This window comes from Gorilla gorilla, chromosome 6 (genome assembly GCF_029281585.2).
Source record: "Gorilla gorilla gorilla isolate KB3781 chromosome 6, NHGRI_mGorGor1-v2.1_pri, whole genome shotgun sequence".
Classification (NCBI taxonomy): domain Eukaryota; kingdom Metazoa; phylum Chordata; class Mammalia; order Primates; family Hominidae; genus Gorilla; species Gorilla gorilla.
Window position 1 is genome coordinate 130165219 of NC_073230.2, and position 18407 is coordinate 130183625.

General features: G+C 36.3%; 1 protein-coding gene across 2 annotated transcripts in view; it reads left to right on the forward strand.

The window, feature by feature from the left end:
• Positions 1-18407, forward strand: part of CPED1 (cadherin like and PC-esterase domain containing 1) — a 312286-nt gene that overhangs the window by 159672 nt on the left and 134207 nt on the right. The gene's annotated exons all lie outside the window — the stretch shown is intronic.

Sequence of the window (18407 nt, forward strand, 5' to 3'; positions counted from 1 at the left end):
ATAGAGGGCTATTATAAAATAGCTCAAGTGATAGTTATCTAATAGCAAATATCCATAATCAGAATAGGGAGTGCATTTATCAGTAATTATTTAATAAAAACCTATTAGTTTTCAAAGTTGTACTGTCAATTAAATACCTATTTTAATGGTTATTAGTTACCTTGCCTACTTCAATTTTCCAGAGGAATATGATTTAATTTTTCAACAATACAATATGTGCTATAGTGAAGTGCTCTCAACTAGTAACATTTATTAAGTACCCATTATGCACTTTGTTCTGAGAAATATGCTGTGTGCTATAGGGGAATACCAATAGCAGCAACAGCAGCAGCCGAGGTAATAGGTGTAGTAGCAATGAAGCATTTGTAGAACTTTTGTTATGTGCCAGGCATTATGTTAGGCACTTTACCTTCTTGCCTAATTTAATCTTTACCCCAACCTTGAACATAGGTGATTTTTTAATGCTCCTCTTATTTTTTAACATATGGAGAAACTAAGGCTTTAGAAAGGTTAGAAATCTTGTCAACCCTTTCTATGAAATAGATCAGTAGTAAAGGTGGGGTTTGAATATAAGTCTTGCTGACTTCAAATTGAGGAAGAAAGAGAACAACTAAAGAAATAGGAGCAAATAATACTGAAGATGCCGGACAGGAAGAACTTGTTGGGAATTGGGGAAGAGAGATGAGAAGAATTGATTGGGAGTTAGAAATGAGATTGAGTGAACTGGGCTGCCCCATAGATTGTATTCCTGACATTTGTGGGTCCTAGTCACTTTTCCCTTTGTGGACCCTTTGTTCCAACAAATAAATAAATATTACATTTTACAATAGTGTTGATATAAAGACACATGTATTTATATTACAGATGTAGACTGTCTTCTCTGACTGAAAAGTTTGTTTTCTTTCTGCTTTTAAAGAAAATAAAAATTTGGGGGCCCCTAAAATATCACATGCTGTATGCACTGTGGCTGCTGTGCCTAACAGAGTAGTTGGTTCTACTCTTCTGTTTCACTGTAAGAGATCTTTAGCAGTGGCACCTACTTCAATATCAAATGACCTGGGCTGTCGGCATTCTTTCAAGTCTTGTTAAGTGCCCTTGATTTAAATGCACAACATTTGCAGGTATTTCAGATTCTTTGTCCATGGACTGAGGCATCTTTTACCAGTGAGCCATCCTTTACCATTATTTACCAAGAGCCCACAAAGCGCCTAGGGAAGCGAAATGTTATTTTCATGAGCAGCAGGTGCACAGAGACATTTTGAATGCATAGACCTCCCCAGTGGCCAGGAAGCATTTGCACACATCCAAGGCTTGGGAGGTTTTGTTTAACATTCAGTTTTCTCATAAAGCAAGCAAAGATCAGAGTGGCATGTTCTTTCAATCATGATCTGTTTCAGCACTTATATAAATTATCTTTTGTGTTGATGAGAAAGAGTCATGTTGAACACTCACCTCATGAGGTCATGCCACTTATGATCAGATAGATTACCATTTACATAAAAACTTTTGCTCCGCACATTTGTTTTGCATGTTTCTCCAACTCACATCTGCTTCCTCTGCTAGAAGAAGTAAACTTTTGCTACCCAGCAGAGCAGCAGAGCCAACACAATGTGCAGGAGAATTGGGTCTTCCTAGCTTCTGACAGCATGCAGAGAAGTTTCTCTAAGTACTGCCTCTGCAGTATTCCCTCATTGTTGCTTCAAGTTTATGTTTTGACATTCTAAGAATTTGTCTTCTGATTTCTGAACTGGACACAGAAATAGAAAGGAACGCTGAGAGGTTTTTTTCCTAAAATATTCTGCTTGAGTAGCTGGATTTCCAATGTGACATTTGAAACTTTGAAACAGGTTGTAACTAAAACAGAAGTAGAGGGAACCTCTTTTTGATAATGCCAGTCCCTGATGCCCACGTCTTTATGGGCGTTAATTGCTCCAAAATTTTATCTTTTGTCCATCTTTCTTCACTTCCTTCCCCATTTCTCAAGCCAAACTAACTCAAGCAAAGGTATATACCAGCATAGTGAGGATGGTGGTGAAAGAAGAGATCTTAGATACGAAGTATTTTGTTTTCATGATTTCAGCTTTTAATTTAGATTCAGGGGGTACCTGTGCAGGTTTGTTGCATGAGTATGTTTTGTGATGCTGAGGTTTGGGGTACAATTGAACCCACCACCCAGGTAATGAGCATAGTACCAAAGAGGTAGTTTTTCAACCCTTGCCTCCCTCCCTTTCTCCCCCATCTAGTATTGTCTATCATTGCCATCTTCATGTCCATGTATGCCCAGTGTTTATCTCCTACTTATAAGTGAGAATATGTGGTATTTGGTTTTTCGTTCCTGCATCAAATCCCTTAGGATGATGGCCTCCAGCTGCATCCATGTTGCTGCAAAGGACATGATTTCATTCTTTTTTATGGCTGTGTAGTATTATTCCGCATGGTGTATATGTACCACATTTTCTTTATCCATTTCACTGTGGATGTGCATCTAGGTTGATGCCATGTCTTTGCTATTGTGAATAGCACTGCGATGAACATACAAGTGCATGTGTCTTTTTGGTAGAATAATTTTCGTTTTGGATATATACCTAGTAATGGTATTGTTGGGTCAGTTGGTAATTTTGTTTTAAGGTCTTTGAGAAATCTCCAAACTGTCTTCCACAGTGGCTGAGCTAATTTACATTCCCACCAACAGCATAAGTATTTCCTTTTCTCTGCAGCCTCAGGTTGGGCATTTTTATAAGTCCTTTTCCCACAGCCAAACCGAGTCTAAAACATTATCATTATTATTATTATTATTATTATTATTATTATTACTATTATTAGAGATGGAGTCTCGCTCTGTCACCCAGGCTGGAGTGCAATGGCACAGTCTTGGCTCACTGCAACCTCCACCTCCCGGGGTCAAGCGATTCTCCTACTTCAGCCTCTCGAGTAGCTGGGATTACAGGCGCCTGCCACCACACCCGGCTAATTTTTGTAATTTTAGTAGAGCTGGGATTCGCCATTTTGGCCAGGCTGGTCTCAAACTCCTGACCTTGTGATCTGCCCACCTCGGCCTCCCAAAGTGCTGGGATTACAGGCATGAGCCAGTGGCCGGCTGATGTATTTTTTTAAGGATATTTTTGGCTTTATCAAACAAAGTTTGGCTTTATATAGGATAAGTTAAAGCAAATGATTCCTCTGGCCAGTGGTTCTTAACATTTTGGAGGAGGCAATGTGCCCCTTAGAATATCTGATGAAAGTTTTGACCCCTCATCTCAAGAAATAATGTACGTATATATGCCCAATGCCTTATACAATGTCAGAGGTATGAAAAGTGCCAGGTAAAAATTCCTATCCTAGTAACTCACAATCTGAAGCAGAATATTACTAGCAGTGACACACATAATAAGGACAGTTTCATTTCTGTCATAAAATATACATGATTATAATTCAGTTTATTGAGCACTTGCTTTGTTCCAGCAACTGCACCATTTATACACATTGTTTCATTTGTAGTTTTAATGATAAAGAAATTAGTGTCTATTTAACAATATAACATTTTGGAATTGTGTGCTTTTTTCAATGATCTGTATTAGCACAAAGAATCAACAATTGATATAATTCTCAAAGCAAATTGCCACCAAATCTAATATTTGCCTTAGAAATAAATATCTGTAAAGGGCTACTAGCCCTTGCTTTCTTCTTACAGGCTTAAAAAGTGGTTATGAGACGTAGGTAATGGTGCTCCTGAAAACCCAGAGAAATTGAACAGTATATCATTTGGACTATTTATATTGTTCTCATTAGTCAAAGCCATTGGTGTGCTTTCTTTCAGCAGGCTATAACAAATTGTTTTTTGTTCAAAGAAAGGTTGGCCCAATGTTTCAATTAGGTAATGCTGAGAAAATTTCCACATGCATTTGACTAACTGTGACATTTCCTTCAATAGGCATGTGTTGTAGGAACAAGATTGGGGGATGGAGTATTCCTTGCAGATGGTTTCACTGATTGCAGAACTAACTACAGGCTGGTTTGATATATGTTCCCTGAAGACAGAATTAGGACACTTTACCGCCTGACATATTTAACTTCTTTTGAAAATGATGCTAATTTGTCCTTTTTTTCTTTTTCACCCACACCCTTTTATAGGCAGGACTGATGAGTTTAAAACATTGAGCATGACCTCATTCTTCAAAGCAGAGCAGGCCCCTACCCAGTGCCCTCCAGCTCTCAGGACCTCATTCTTTAGCAATGTGGTACAGACGTTCACTGTGTTTGCTGCGTTTTTACCTCCTCCACATCCCCCAGCTCCCCACCCCTCCACATGCTTGAAGATGATCTTTCCAGACCTAATGATTTGGAAAATAAATATTGCATGTGGGCTTCTTGACCTGACAAATTATTTTAAAATTAAATTCTTGATAAAGTTAAGAGACCCAGGTTTCAAAGGTTTAAGAAATAACAGGGAGGGAGAAATTTTCTTTGAGTGAAATAATCCCTCTTAAATACTTTGATCAAAATACTATTTATATTGTCTAGATTTGAGTCACAGCTCAAGCCTTACTTGTCAGAGACCTTGGACAATTTCTCATCTGTCATACATGGATAGTAATGATACTGATGCTCTAAGGGAGTTTTAAGGAAAAATTGAGTTAATATTGTGAAGATCTTGGAACAGTGCCTAGGCACATAAAGAGTCCAGTATCCATGTTTGCAAAATGTGTATTTTAAAAGAGACAGATAAATAAAATATGTCTTCAGATTGGCATAAGAGGAAAGTTTAAAACATCAAATTTTATTTTTCCATTGAAGTCTAGTAAAATGTATTGGAGATTTTCAAATTTCTTAAATTTAAGTTTAGATTTAATAAGATGCAAAAATATGAAGGACTTTGTAGCATGAATCACCTGTGCTAAATTATACAGTACATTTTTGTAATGAATGTGATTACAAACATTTCAGAATTGAGTGTAAATTTTGCCTCAAACATGTATTTTAATTTTGACAGTTGCTTGATTAATGGTGGATTTCATTTTATTAGCGGTCTCAGATGAGAGACTGGGAATTTAAGAATTATTTAACAATAAGAGAGAAAACCTTTCTTTACTAAAACCGGAAACATCTTTCAAAGATTCCATTTGGTAGATTCCATTAAGGATAAGGATGAGGGGATCAATGTTCTCTGTGCTGTTTTAATAAATTAGTAGCAAAGGATAAAGATATTACCTATGTTTTATCAGGAATGAGGCATAACCATAATGTAATTTAATATTTTGTATCTGTAATCTCTAAAAAATACTATTACTCTAAAAGACTATAAAATTGTTCATATATTATAATCAACTAAATGAGAAAATGAGTCTTAGCCTACATGATTTCAACCAAAACTGCTAAACTCTTCCTCACTTTTTTGAAATCAGATTTCATTCCAAATGACTTTTAGATATTTCCCAAATGCTAATACATCTTCACGGATTAGAGAATTGTCCCTCCTGAGAACATTAAGATGCACTGCTGATAATTATTTAGCACTTATTGTGTGTTAGGTTCTATTCTAATTGCTTTCCACTTATTAACTCAATTCTCAAAACTAAACCAAACACTTAAAAGGTAGATACTTTAATAACTCCCATTTCACAGATGAATAAAAGGAGGCACGAAGAACTTGCCAAGGTCACATAGCTTGTAAGTAGCAGAAACCATTTTTGAACCCAGACATCCTGGTTCCAGAGCACTGCTAATTACAAGCTGTAAGCCACTCTATCACATACCAAAACAAGATTGTTAAAGTAAGTACAGTTGACCATTGCATAACACAGGATTCAATTACATGGGTGTAGTTATAAGCGGATTTTAAAAAATAAATATATTGAAAAATTTTTTGAAGATTTTCTGACAATTTGAAAAAACTCACAAACCATCTGGCCTAGAATCATCAAAAAATAAGAAAAAGTTAGGTATGTCATTAATGCATAAAACATGTAGATCCTAGTCTATTTTATCACTTACTACCATAAAATATATACAAATCTGTTATAGAAAGTTAAAATGTATCAAAATGTACCAAACCCTTACAGACTATACATGGTGCCATTCCCAGTCCAGAGAAATATAAACAAATGTGAAGATGAAGTATTAAATCAAAACTACATAGAATGAACTGTAGTATGTACTGTGCTACTGTAATAATTTTGTAGCCGGTTATTGCAGTGAGCTCAAGTGTTGCAAGTATCCACATAAAATGTCAACTGACACTAATCATCTCCATATGAGGAGTTTAACTCTCCAGTAAATTGTGCATCACAGTAAAAAGGGATCTCTCTTTCTTTCTAATTTGGATGCCCTTTATTTCTTTCTCTTGTCTAATTGCTGAGACCAGGACTTCCAGAATTACATTGAATAAAAGTGGTACAAGTGGGCATCCTTGTCTTGTTCTAGTCCTTAGAGAAAAGGCCTTTAAATTTTCTGTTCAGTACAATGTTAGCTGTGGGCTTGTCATACATGGCCTTTATTATTTTGAGGTATATTCATTCTATATACATTTTGATAAGGATTTTTATCATAAAATATGTTGAATTTTTTATTTTTTATTTTATTTTTATTATTTATTTAATTTATTTTTTTTTTGAGACAGAGTCTCACTCTGTTGCCAGGCTGTAGTTCAGTGGCACAATCTTGGCTCACTACAACCTCCAGCTCCCTGGTTCAAGCGATTCTCCTGCCTCAGCCTCCCGAGTAGCTGGGATTATAGGCATGCGCCAGCACGCCCAGCTAATTTTTGTATTTTTAGTAGAGACGGGGTTTCGCCATGTTGGCCAGGATGGTCTCGATCTCCTGACCTTGTGATCCACCTGCCTCGGCCTCCCAAAGTGCTGGGATTACAGGCGTGAGCCACCGCGCCCGGCCTAGAGATGTTGAATTTTATCAAATGCTTTTTCAGCATTGAAATAATACGGTTTTCATTCTTGATTCTGTTAATGTAATGTATCATGTTTATTGATTTGTGTTCACAGATGACATGATCTTATACCTAGAAAATCCTAAATACTCTATCAAAAAACCTAGAGTTGCTAAACAAATTCAGTTAAGTTGCGGGGTGCAAAATCAACATACAAAAATCAATGGCATTTATATATGCCAACAGCAAACAACCTGAAAAAGAAATCAAGGAGGCAAACCCATGTATAATAGCTATAAAAATATAAAATAACTAGGAATCAATCTAAAGAAATGAAAGATTTGTACAAGGAAAACTATAAAACTCTGATAAAAGAGGTCACAAATAAAATGGAAAGATGTTCCATGCTCATGGATTGGAAGAATTAATATTGTTAAAATGACAATATTTTCCAAAACAATTTACAGATTCAATGCAATCCCAATTAAAATACCAATAACGTTCTTCACAGAAATAGAAAAACAATCCTAAAATTTATGTGGAACCAAAAAAGATCCTGAATAGCCAAAGTAATACTAGGTAAAAAGAACAAAACTGCAGACATCACACTACATGACTTCAAAATTAACTACAAAGCTATAGTAACAAGAACATCATAGTACTGGCATAAAAACATATGCGTAGACCAATGGAGCAGAATAGAAAACCCAGCTATAATCCATGCATTTACAGCCAATTCACTTTCACTTAAGATGCCATGAACATATAATGGGGAAAGGACAGTCTTTTCAATAAATGGTGCTGGGAAAACTGGATAACTATATGCAGAAGAATAAAACTAGACCCTTATTTCTCATACGCAAAAATCAAATCAAAATGCAATAAAGGCTTAAATCTGAAACTTGAAACTATAAAACTAGCAGAAGAAAACATTGGAAAAGTGCTCCAGAAAATTGGTCTGAGCAAAGATTTTTGTATAAGACCTTAAAACGCCAGACAACCAAAGCAAAATTAGACAATCAGGATTACATAAAGCTAAAAAGCTTCTGCACAACAAAGGAAACAATCAACGAAGAGATAACCTAAAAAATGGGAGAAACGCCTTGCAAAGTGTCCATATAACAAGGATTCAATAACTAAAATATGTAAAGAACTCAAACAACTCAATAGCAAAAAAATAAATCTGATTTTAAAATGAGTAAAAGATCAGAAAAGACATTTCTCAAGAGATACAAATGGCCAACAAGGATGTGAAAAAATGTTCAACATACTAACCATCAGAGAAATGCAAATCAAAATCACAATGGCATATTATCTTACTCCAATTAAAATGGCTTTTATCAAAAAAGACAATAACAGATGCTGGCAGGAATGTGGAGAAAGGGGAACTCTGGCACACTGTTGGTGGGAATGTAAATTAGAACAGCCAGTATGGAGAACAGTATGGAGGTTCCTCAAAAAAGTAAAAATAGAACTACCAGATGATCCATCAACCCCACTGTTGAGTATATATACAAAAGAAAGAAAGTCAATATAGGTAAGAGATATTTGCACTCTCCTGTTTATTGCAGCGCTATTCACAATAGCCAAGATATGGAATCAACCTAAGTGTCTGTCACAGATGAGTGGATAAAGAAAACATGGTATTATACACAATGGAATATTATTCAGCCATAAAAAAGAATGAAATCATGTAATTTGCAGCAGCATGAATGGAACTGGAGGCCATTATATTAAGTGAAATAAGCCAGGCACAGAAAGACAAATGTTGCATGTTCACGTTCATATATGTGAGCTAAAAAAATACATCTCATGAAGATTGAGAATAGAGTGATAGTTACCAGAAGCCAGAAATGATAGAAGGAGGAGGATGGAAGGAAAAAAGAATATAACTATACTTATTACCACTGAACTGTATGCTTAAGAATAATAAAGACAGTAAATTTTATATTCATATTTTGTCTAAATTAAAAAATTAAAAAATAAAATGTGATCTCTCATGGCTCGTACATATTTTTATTGTGTTTAGTGCAATACTGTAAACTTGAATAACACCAGGGCACCCATAAAAAGTGCCACCACTAATGACGCTAGAAGTGCTCCCAAGAAGCAGAGAAAAGTCATGATATAACAGAAAAAGTTGAATTGCTTGATATGTATTGTCAGTTGAATATGTGTTAATCAATTGTTTATGTTAGCAAGGATTCAAGGCAATAGTAGGTTATTAGTAATTATGTTTCTGGAGATTCAAAAGTTATACTTGGATTTTTGACTGCCTGGAGGATTGGCATTACTAACCACCACCCCTCTTCTTACCTCCTGCTGTTCAAGGGTCAACTATATATACTTTACATAGAGTTTTGGCTCCAAGAGTTAATTTGTAGGTTATTGTTTGGAACTTGTCATTAATTTCTGGTAGGTGTATAGAAGTAAATTTACATATGAGATTAGGTTTTAGGTAAGCCTTTAAAAGCCCACTTAATATACGATATCATTAATATAGTGATGGGGGCAGTCATAAGAAAGGGGTCGAGTGCACCAGGGAGCCCTGCAACAATTACGTGTGGGGAAAAGGTTTGAGGGGCCAACATTGTTAATGGGGAAGATACCAGTAGAGGAGGGTGTGAGCAACGGGGTGTGTTTCTAGCTGTAGGATTGACCAGTAGCTCTGTGGCCAGTAGCCAGTTCATAGTTAGGCCACTGGTGAGTCTTGTGTTCCAATGTCACACTGAACTTTAGAGTTAGGAGGATCTTTGACATCTAACACCTCACCCTGCATATCAGTAAACCTCAATAATTTGCCAAAGTCCACCATCAATAATTGACCAAAGTTCATTGCCAGTCAATGAACTTTGCCAGCAGAGTAAGGTTGAGAACCCATGAATCAGGTATCAGACCCGCTGGCAGTTTGTAGTTGTGCATTATATAGAAGGGCTATGGGCATCCAGACCTAGACACGGTTCTTGAGTTCCTGAAAATGAATAAAATGAATGAATAAAATGAGTAAAATGAGTGCAGGATTGCCAATTCACTGACAATTTACCCTCCCTGGCTGAAAAAGTTCCCCATTTCTTCTTTAGAATATTCTTTAGAATATTGACTTAGCTGTTCTATACCCTTACTGGTTAAATCTTAGTGGCATTGTCTTGATATCACAAAACATAAAAACTGTAAAAAATTTTTTGATGAAAGGGATGCATTATATGCACGATTATAATTCATTACTTTAATAACCCTCCTTCAGTGATATCTCCAAGGATGAGACCTACATTGGTAATCTGCAAATCTTCAATAGCCAATCAGCAAATAGGAAGTAATTATTGGGTCATGGTATCACCATATAAGAGATAATTGTTATATTAAGTTCTGCTGCTGTTTAAGAGTTTGCATGTTTGTTAGAAATTAAATACATTTGACTGAGGCAATACTGGTACAGAATGAAAAAATAATGATTTGTGTAAAGCCCCCAAAATAGCCGCACTGACTGGGAGTCTTTGACATCCTCTTTCCCATGCTAAGTCCATCTGTGATCACGATAACCCCAGTCTGGCATTCAGCCCTCCCTGCCAACTGGACACATGCCGCTGATGAACAGCTTCTCACCCCCTTTCATAACCAGAGCACAAATATTAGATGAATTTCCTTTGAACCTCGCTTCCTCTTGGCTCTTAACATAGTCTAGCTCCTTAGAAGAAACATTTCATGTTCTGGGAGCCACAGAGTCCCTTATTAATCATCTTTTTTTTTTTTTCTGGAGGAACAAATATTAAAAAAAAGTTTATATTTCTCCAAGGTAATAGATACTGTGTATCATGATTGGAAAAGATGTCCCACTTCTTAAATATTTAATTAGAATCTGTCACTGCAGTATATGGAATATTAACCATCTAGCCCTTAAAGAGAGTACTAAGGTTTCTCTGCATAACAATAATACTATTAATAATAAGAAACGATAGTCATTTTCTATTTGATGCTTCTTCCAAGAACTTATTTCTTTAGACACTTTCATGTGTAACTAGCCAGACAACAGCCAATCCATATTTAAATAACTCCGTGTAATAAAATAATGTTTTCCATGTTAAGAGGAAAGATTCCAGAATGTTATATTCTTTTTAATGCCATTATCCAGTTAGAACACTTTTAACCATAACAATAATAATTTCCAGCTATCCCAAATCCTAAAATAAAGTGCCAACCCCCCCAAATATATTTCGTTACTGAAACATGTGTAAACAATTATGAATATCTAAACCATACTGGTATTGGTTTTCAGACTCTCTCCAAAACTGTAGGGAAAAAAATGCCCCTAATGAGTATGTTGATAAATATATTCGACTTCAAAAGTTGCTTTTGCAGACCCAGAGAATAAAGATTTCACTTTTTATTGGGTGTGTAAAAAATGGTATAAATTTTAGATTTTACATTTCAGAAAGAGAAAAAGACATCTATACAATTTACTCTTCTGATTTGTAAAACTCAAGTTTATTCAAAACTGCACCAGAATCTGTGAGTGGGGAGTGATCAGTTGGAGTTGAGATTATAATTTGGGGGAGATCAATGAGGGCCTCTGACTTGATCAGAAGTTTTTGTTTTTGTTTACCTCTTCAAAAAATTGAGTAGAAATACATGGATTTGTTATGCCAGGTACATGGATTCATTATGATAAGAAAGAATTTGAAGTTAGATATATATTTAAATATTAAAATTTTTAGTTCAAAAGTATTTTTAAATGAACCTACCTCTTATTGTTACCAAAAGAGGCAATCCCAATCTTATTTAAATTCCATTTTAAATGGCATGGATTCCCCAACCCATTAGCAAAAATATTGTTCAAGATGGTGAAATAATTGTGGTATCTTTTTAAAAACTCTACAATTAGTTAACACTCTGTTCTTGTATATTACTCTCGTCTCTCTCCCTCACTCGCACACATGCATGCACACACATGGTAAACTTCTCCAGGCCAAAGCTTAGGTCTTTTATCATCCTCACTTAGCACAATGCCTGGAAAGTTCTTAATATTTGTAAAATTAAATGATACCGTTCAAACCAAATACAAAATTAAATACGTGCCCCATTTTAAAAGTTATGATCTAGGTTACATTAATATGACATTCTTGAAAAATGTTAAAATGCATGATTACATTTATGGGGTATTTTTGCATATATAATTTTTAAATTGTTTTAGCTTTGTGTTTTGAAATAATATTGAACTTGTGAGTTGAAAAACAGTATAAACAATTCCTATACACTTTACATCCAGATTCACCAAATCGTTTTTTTAAAATTTTTATTTATTTAATTTTAAATGTTTATGGATATATAGTAGGTGTATGTATTTATGGGGTACATGAGATTTAAAAATGCTAAATGCATCATTACATTACATCAGTATTACATTATATCACTATGACATTACATCACTATTGCATCAGAATAGTGTTGATATCCCTGTGCATGAAGGTTGTATGAGTACAGTTCCTCTTCTCCTTATCTTAGTAAAAGAAGGCCTCCTTAGCCTCAGACTTTCATATATTTGGCTGCAAGAGAGATATGAGGGGATAGAGCGAGAGAAGAGGTGAACTTTGGGAAATGTATTGTTCATGAAGAGAGACTATGTCCCCCCAACCTGCTCCCAGAGGGGGAAGGGAGAGGGGGTCCATAATTTCTCCTCTTAAGGTAATCACCTGTGAAGCTTCGAGATGACTTCAAGAGGGAGAGAAAATTGCTTGTTTACCTGGCTGAATATCTGCTTAGTAACAGGGTCTGAGGAATGGCCTTGTACTGCCAGAAAGGGAGAAAGAGCGTGCTGAGATACTGCTGCTGGTAAGGTTCGCCAGGCTAAGAAGGGGCAAGGAGCAGTCCCCTGAGTTCTCAGGAATTCGAGGTAGAGCTATATCTGTCCCAGGCCACAGTCCCCAGAGTTAAAGCTGTAGAAGGTAGAAGAAATGCGGTTCTGTATGTAGGCTTCTCAGGGACCCAGCAGGAGATGAAAAGATACCTGAGGCTTTTAATCAGGATCAGCTGGAAAAGGTAGCCGAGCCTCTCAATGCTCCAGACAACTGCCTCAACATCATGGCTTTTTTGAGGCTACCCCCCAACAATGAGACAATGATCGAGGTCAACAGGGATGACCCCCGAAAGAGATTTATTTTGCCATCTTCTCCCACCTTAAATCAAAAGGGAAAAATTTAGGAAAGTTTTGAGGGAACGGACCCCATTCACCACCTCCAACCCTTCTGTGTTACTTTTGTTATTGCTGTGCAACAAGTTACCACAAATGTAGCAACTTAAAACAACATCCATTCAGGAGGTCAGGTTTGGTAGCTTAGAAATCCAGGGGCAGTGGGACGGTGTTCTCTGCTCAGAGCTCAAAATCTAAAATTAAAGTTTTGGCCAGGCTGAATTCTTGTCTGGAACCTCTGGGGAAGAGCCCACTGACAAGCTCACTGGGGTTGCTGGCAGAATTCCCTTACCTGCAACTGGAGGGCTGAGGTCCTTGTTTCCTTACAAGCTGCCAGTCCAGGACTGCTCTCAGTTCCCAGAGGCTGCCCACATTCCTTGCCACCTGGTCCCTTTCATCTCCTAAGCCAGCAATGGGGACTCTCACACCTTGAATCTCTCTCCCAGGATTTTTCTCTCTCTGTCTTTCCTGTCTCTGACCTCTAGACCCAGATTTTAGCTCCCTAATTTAAGGTCAACTGATTTTGGAATTTAATTACATGTGCAAAATCTCTCCCAGCAACACCTAGATTAGTGTTTGCTTGAATAACTGGAGGAAGATGGATATACATCAAGGGCCAGGAAGAATAAGAGCTATCTCAGAATTAGACCTGTCATACTTCTCTGCCTACCATAAAGAGTGGGAGCTGCAAATCTACATTTCCCTGGGGGAAAGATTTGGATCAAAATGAGAATAAAGTTTTAGTGAAAATGAGACTTTTAATAACTGGCAATTACTAAAGTGTAATGATACAGGACTTTAGTATCATGAAGGGGACCAGATCCATTAAGAAAGGGGGTAGGTTTGTCAACATAGCAGGATAGTAGCAGTTATTCAAAAAAAATTATTTCTCATTTATTTATTTACCTTACAAGTTGAGATTCTTCAATTAAAACTATTGTCTATGATTGGAGTAACCTCACACAGTAGAGCGGTCTGTTGTAGTAAATGCCTAAACTGTTCTTGTCAGATTTTACCACTTTAATGTATAAGACAACCATATGTGATGGGCAGTATCATCACTGAAAACAAGTGGCAGACCTGGGACTTAAGTCCATAAAGTGTTGCAAACACAAATCTTTTCAGACATGGCTAATATAAATGACAGAATTAGGCCAAGTGTAGGCAGTAGGAACTGGTGAGGACTATGGCTAAGTGGAAAGCATATGCCCTGTTAAATGTGAACAGCAACTGCTCAGGTCAAGATATTTGCTGCTACTTTGGAAGGATGATTCAGTATTGTGGAATCTCCTAATTCTTCCAAAGAAACCTAACATTTGAATTTTAATGGAATACTTCTCAAGTTTTACATATTGATAACTAATTTTTAAAAGGGAAGCCTCTGCAAGGCAAACAAGTAAATAAAATTCTGTGATCAGATTCTGCACAGAGAATCAGTTCATGTCTTCTGATATAATCCAATGCACTCATACCATAAATGATAAACTTAATGTGTGTGTGGGAGGAAGGATGGTAATTGAAGAGAAGGGATACGATGACTAGAACAATTTATATTGTTAATTCAAAAAAACCTACTTTGATTTGTTTTTTAAAATAAAGAGGATTTACTAGCAGATTTCACTGAAAAAATCCAGATATTCCAAGCTCCAGGTGAAGTTTGATTCAGTGCTTAAACAATGTCATCTGTTTCCTCTCCATCTCACTGTGGTGTATTTTAGTTGTTACCTCACCCTCAGACTCCACATGGGAGCCTTCAGGCAACTGCAGGTTCTCTCAGATGTCCACACATGTGGTCATGCTGAACCAAAACCTCACATCACTTTCCTGGGAGTTCCTGTGAAATATGCATAAATATCATTATCACTGATTGGATTTTGTACCCAACTACTTACTACTGATTGATTTAAGCCAATGAAGTCTAACCCTAGAACTGGTAAGACGCCAATTCCTCCAAACCTCATAGCTAAGCATAAACAAAATCAATTCCCAAAGGAAATTAGAAATACTCTTTTAAGAAAGACAGATGCTGGGAAACAAAGAACAAAGTCTACCTGAGGTTTATCTTCTGAATATCTCCTCCAGTTCTAGGACTTAAAAGATGTCTATGAAATATCTAATTCCAGTCTCAACTCTCCTCATGGACTCCAATCCATTTATCCAACTGCATATGAACCACTTTTACTTAGATAACCAACCTTCAATCAAACATCTCTAATGTCATTTCATCATTTCTACCCCACTCCCCACAACATTCTATTACATCTAATTTTTTAGTCAATGTTCTTGTGCAGGAAATAGAAACCAACTCTGGCTAACCTAAGCAGAAAAGGAACTTTATTCAAAACATATCTGGTGGCTTACAGAATTGAGCTATTGTGGGAAGACTATAGAAGCAGAAAATAGACAGGAATCAAGGGAAACAGGAGGAGCTGCAGGGAAAGTACCACCCCGACTCCCACTGTCACTGGACACACACTCTTCTCCAGAGCCTACAGGCTGCTGCTTCTGCCTTTGCTGCTGAACATCAAGGCCATGAACAATTTCTAAACTGTCCCATCTTATTTGTGTCATTTGTTCCAAATTTGAAATCTTACAGTGGGGCATCCAGTTAGCCACATTTAAATCACATGTTATTGTTCTGCTCACTAGACAGAGCAGGATTACTTGGCATTTATAGTATAGGATTCCCTCTAAATAAGAGCGGGTTGAACAATGGGCCATGAAAAAATGACAAATGTCCTGAATTCCTATATTTTATGGAGCCTCACAACAAGACAGCTATCAGTTCAATATAAATAAGTCCATTCTCATACCCATAGCTCTCCAAAGATAAAATAAATATGCCTTCTCAATGGGCAACAGGTTTGTCTTTAAAGTATCCAAAGAATAGACTCATTGACCACTTGGTGGCAATATTAAAGAAAGAATTCAGGCATCACAGGGTTGGATAGACCAAATGATTTTTTAAAACCTCAATAATCTAAACATTTTAGTTAGAAGTATGTCCTCAGTTCCAATTTACTGCTAGGTGCTCTGCTCTTTCTTCCACTATTTGTGTGTTTGTAAATATTAAGGAACAAAAGCTCAGAACATCACAAATCTGATTTGAAGGCCCTAATAAGACCTTGTGATCACTTCCTTTTCCAGATGCCTCAGGGCATGGCCCACTGCTGGATACTCTGCCCAGGATTTAAAGGGGCTGTGTGCCACTGTGGATTTGGAGGATTATATCCACAATTTGCCACCCAATTCCTCTCTGGTCTAGTACACTTCTTTAGTTCACTTCTTAAGTTTCATCTAGGCCTTAAGTGTTTCTGACTGATTATGAGCAATGTAGCAACTGAGGAATCCCCTCCCTGAAAGACAGTAGGACTATGTTGACCAGGATACTGGCTTCACTTCTTTCATTCCTCTCTTGTCACTGCTTTTCCTCATCCTAGTGATTCTCAAGCTTAAGCATGCATTGAAATTTCCCAGAGGGCTTATTAAAACACAGACTGCTGGCTTAAACCCCAGGTTCCCACTCAGTAGGTTTAAGATGGGGCTGAAGAATTTGCATATCTAGTGACTTTCCAGCTGATGCTGATGCCATGGCTCTTGTCCCCAAACTGCGCTTTAAGAACCATTGTCTTTTACTACCCCTAAGCTGATGCCTTTTCTTTTTCATATAAAAAGCACCTGCTTTTACCATTATGTAGCTCAGGTGCATTCGCTTTTCAATACATTTCTTCCATATTCCATGTATTTGTCTGATAGGAAAGGCTATTTCTTTACCTCTCAAAATACCCTGTCTTTGTGTGTGAAAAGACTAAATTTCAAGTAATGTCACCAAGGAGATAGTTTTATTAGGGAATAAAATAAACACCTTTTAGTGATACTTCCCAAAACTTGACTTCTAGTCCTGTATTGTTCACTCTGTATTCTTTATGACATAATGTGTCTTCATTTTCTCAACTTTTCTGACTCTTCCTATAAGTAATTCTGAACATCAAAGGTATTTTTCTAAGTTTCTTCTTAAACTCTCTGAAATTTTAAAATTCATTGTTTTCTTACATTTGTGTATTTCAATGATTGTTTTGCAAACATAAATTACTATGTTTCTTAAGTTTTATTTGCCCTTGTTAAACATAATTTAAATCTATAAAAACAAAAAGGAACAAAAAAGGAAAAGTAATATCAAGCATCAGATAAAAGACGTGCCAAAGTAGGATATGTTGGATATAAACTTCACTTAAGTATCCAGTATATAAACTTCACTTAAGTATCCAGTAAGTGTTTTTTCTTGTTTCTTTTTGGTGTTGTTTGTAACTGTTTTTGAGAAAGCAGTGTCTAAAAGCAAAAGTAAATTTCCTTTTGTCAAACTTTAAAAATTAGAAACTCATTAACTGACCAGTAATGAAAATAAAGGATCTGTTCATTAATGACCAAATTCATGTTTAAGGACACAATTTTGTATGAGTAGCTTCAAATAATCTTTACCCCAGTCTTCCTACTATTCAGTCATGAAAGAGTGATAGTATGTTTAGTAATCATTTGACCAAGTCATACATCATTAAATATGTCCTTTTCTTAGAATTAACACCCTCTATACTTTAATTTCCTTTCCTTTCATTCTGTCTCCAATCTTTAGAGACCTCATCAGAGTTCACAATATGTCCCCACCCTACTTCAGTCCCCTGGATGATTAACCACCACTAAGTCTGAAGTTTCTAAATTGTTATTTTTCTTCTTTTTGGCATGTGTTGGGGGAGAGGTAAAATTTTTACAATTCAGAGAAAGAATATATTTTAAGATTGGAACTGATAAAGATCAAGCATTTCTTTTGATTCTGGCTTTCATTTAAATCATTTGCATTCCAATTATTAGCTTTCTAAATGGTCTCTTCAGCATCAAGCTAAGATATGATTGGATGTATTTGTGGCTTTTATAAACTCTGTACTATTGAGGGTCATCCAAGTTTTAGAAACATTGTAATGTATGTGGCTATTTTGACAAATCAACATCCTTCTTATTGAATCAGTTTAATATATCTGTTTTTGCTCACATTAGAATGCTAATTATGTAAACACAACTTACCCACCAGCTCTGCCACAAGGGCCTGTTTGAGTGCATGGCAAAAAAAAAAAAAACAAAAAACAAAAAAAAAATTTCACCAGAAGACCACATTTTGTATGTTATTCAATAAGATACATGGATTGGGTGTGGCATCAGAAGATTTGAATCTATGTGCTAGCTTTATCACTTATTACCACAATGACACTGAGCAAGCCACTTAAGTTCTCGGAAAATTGCTATGATGTATAAAATGGACATAATTTATACTTGCCCCAACCTATTTCCCTG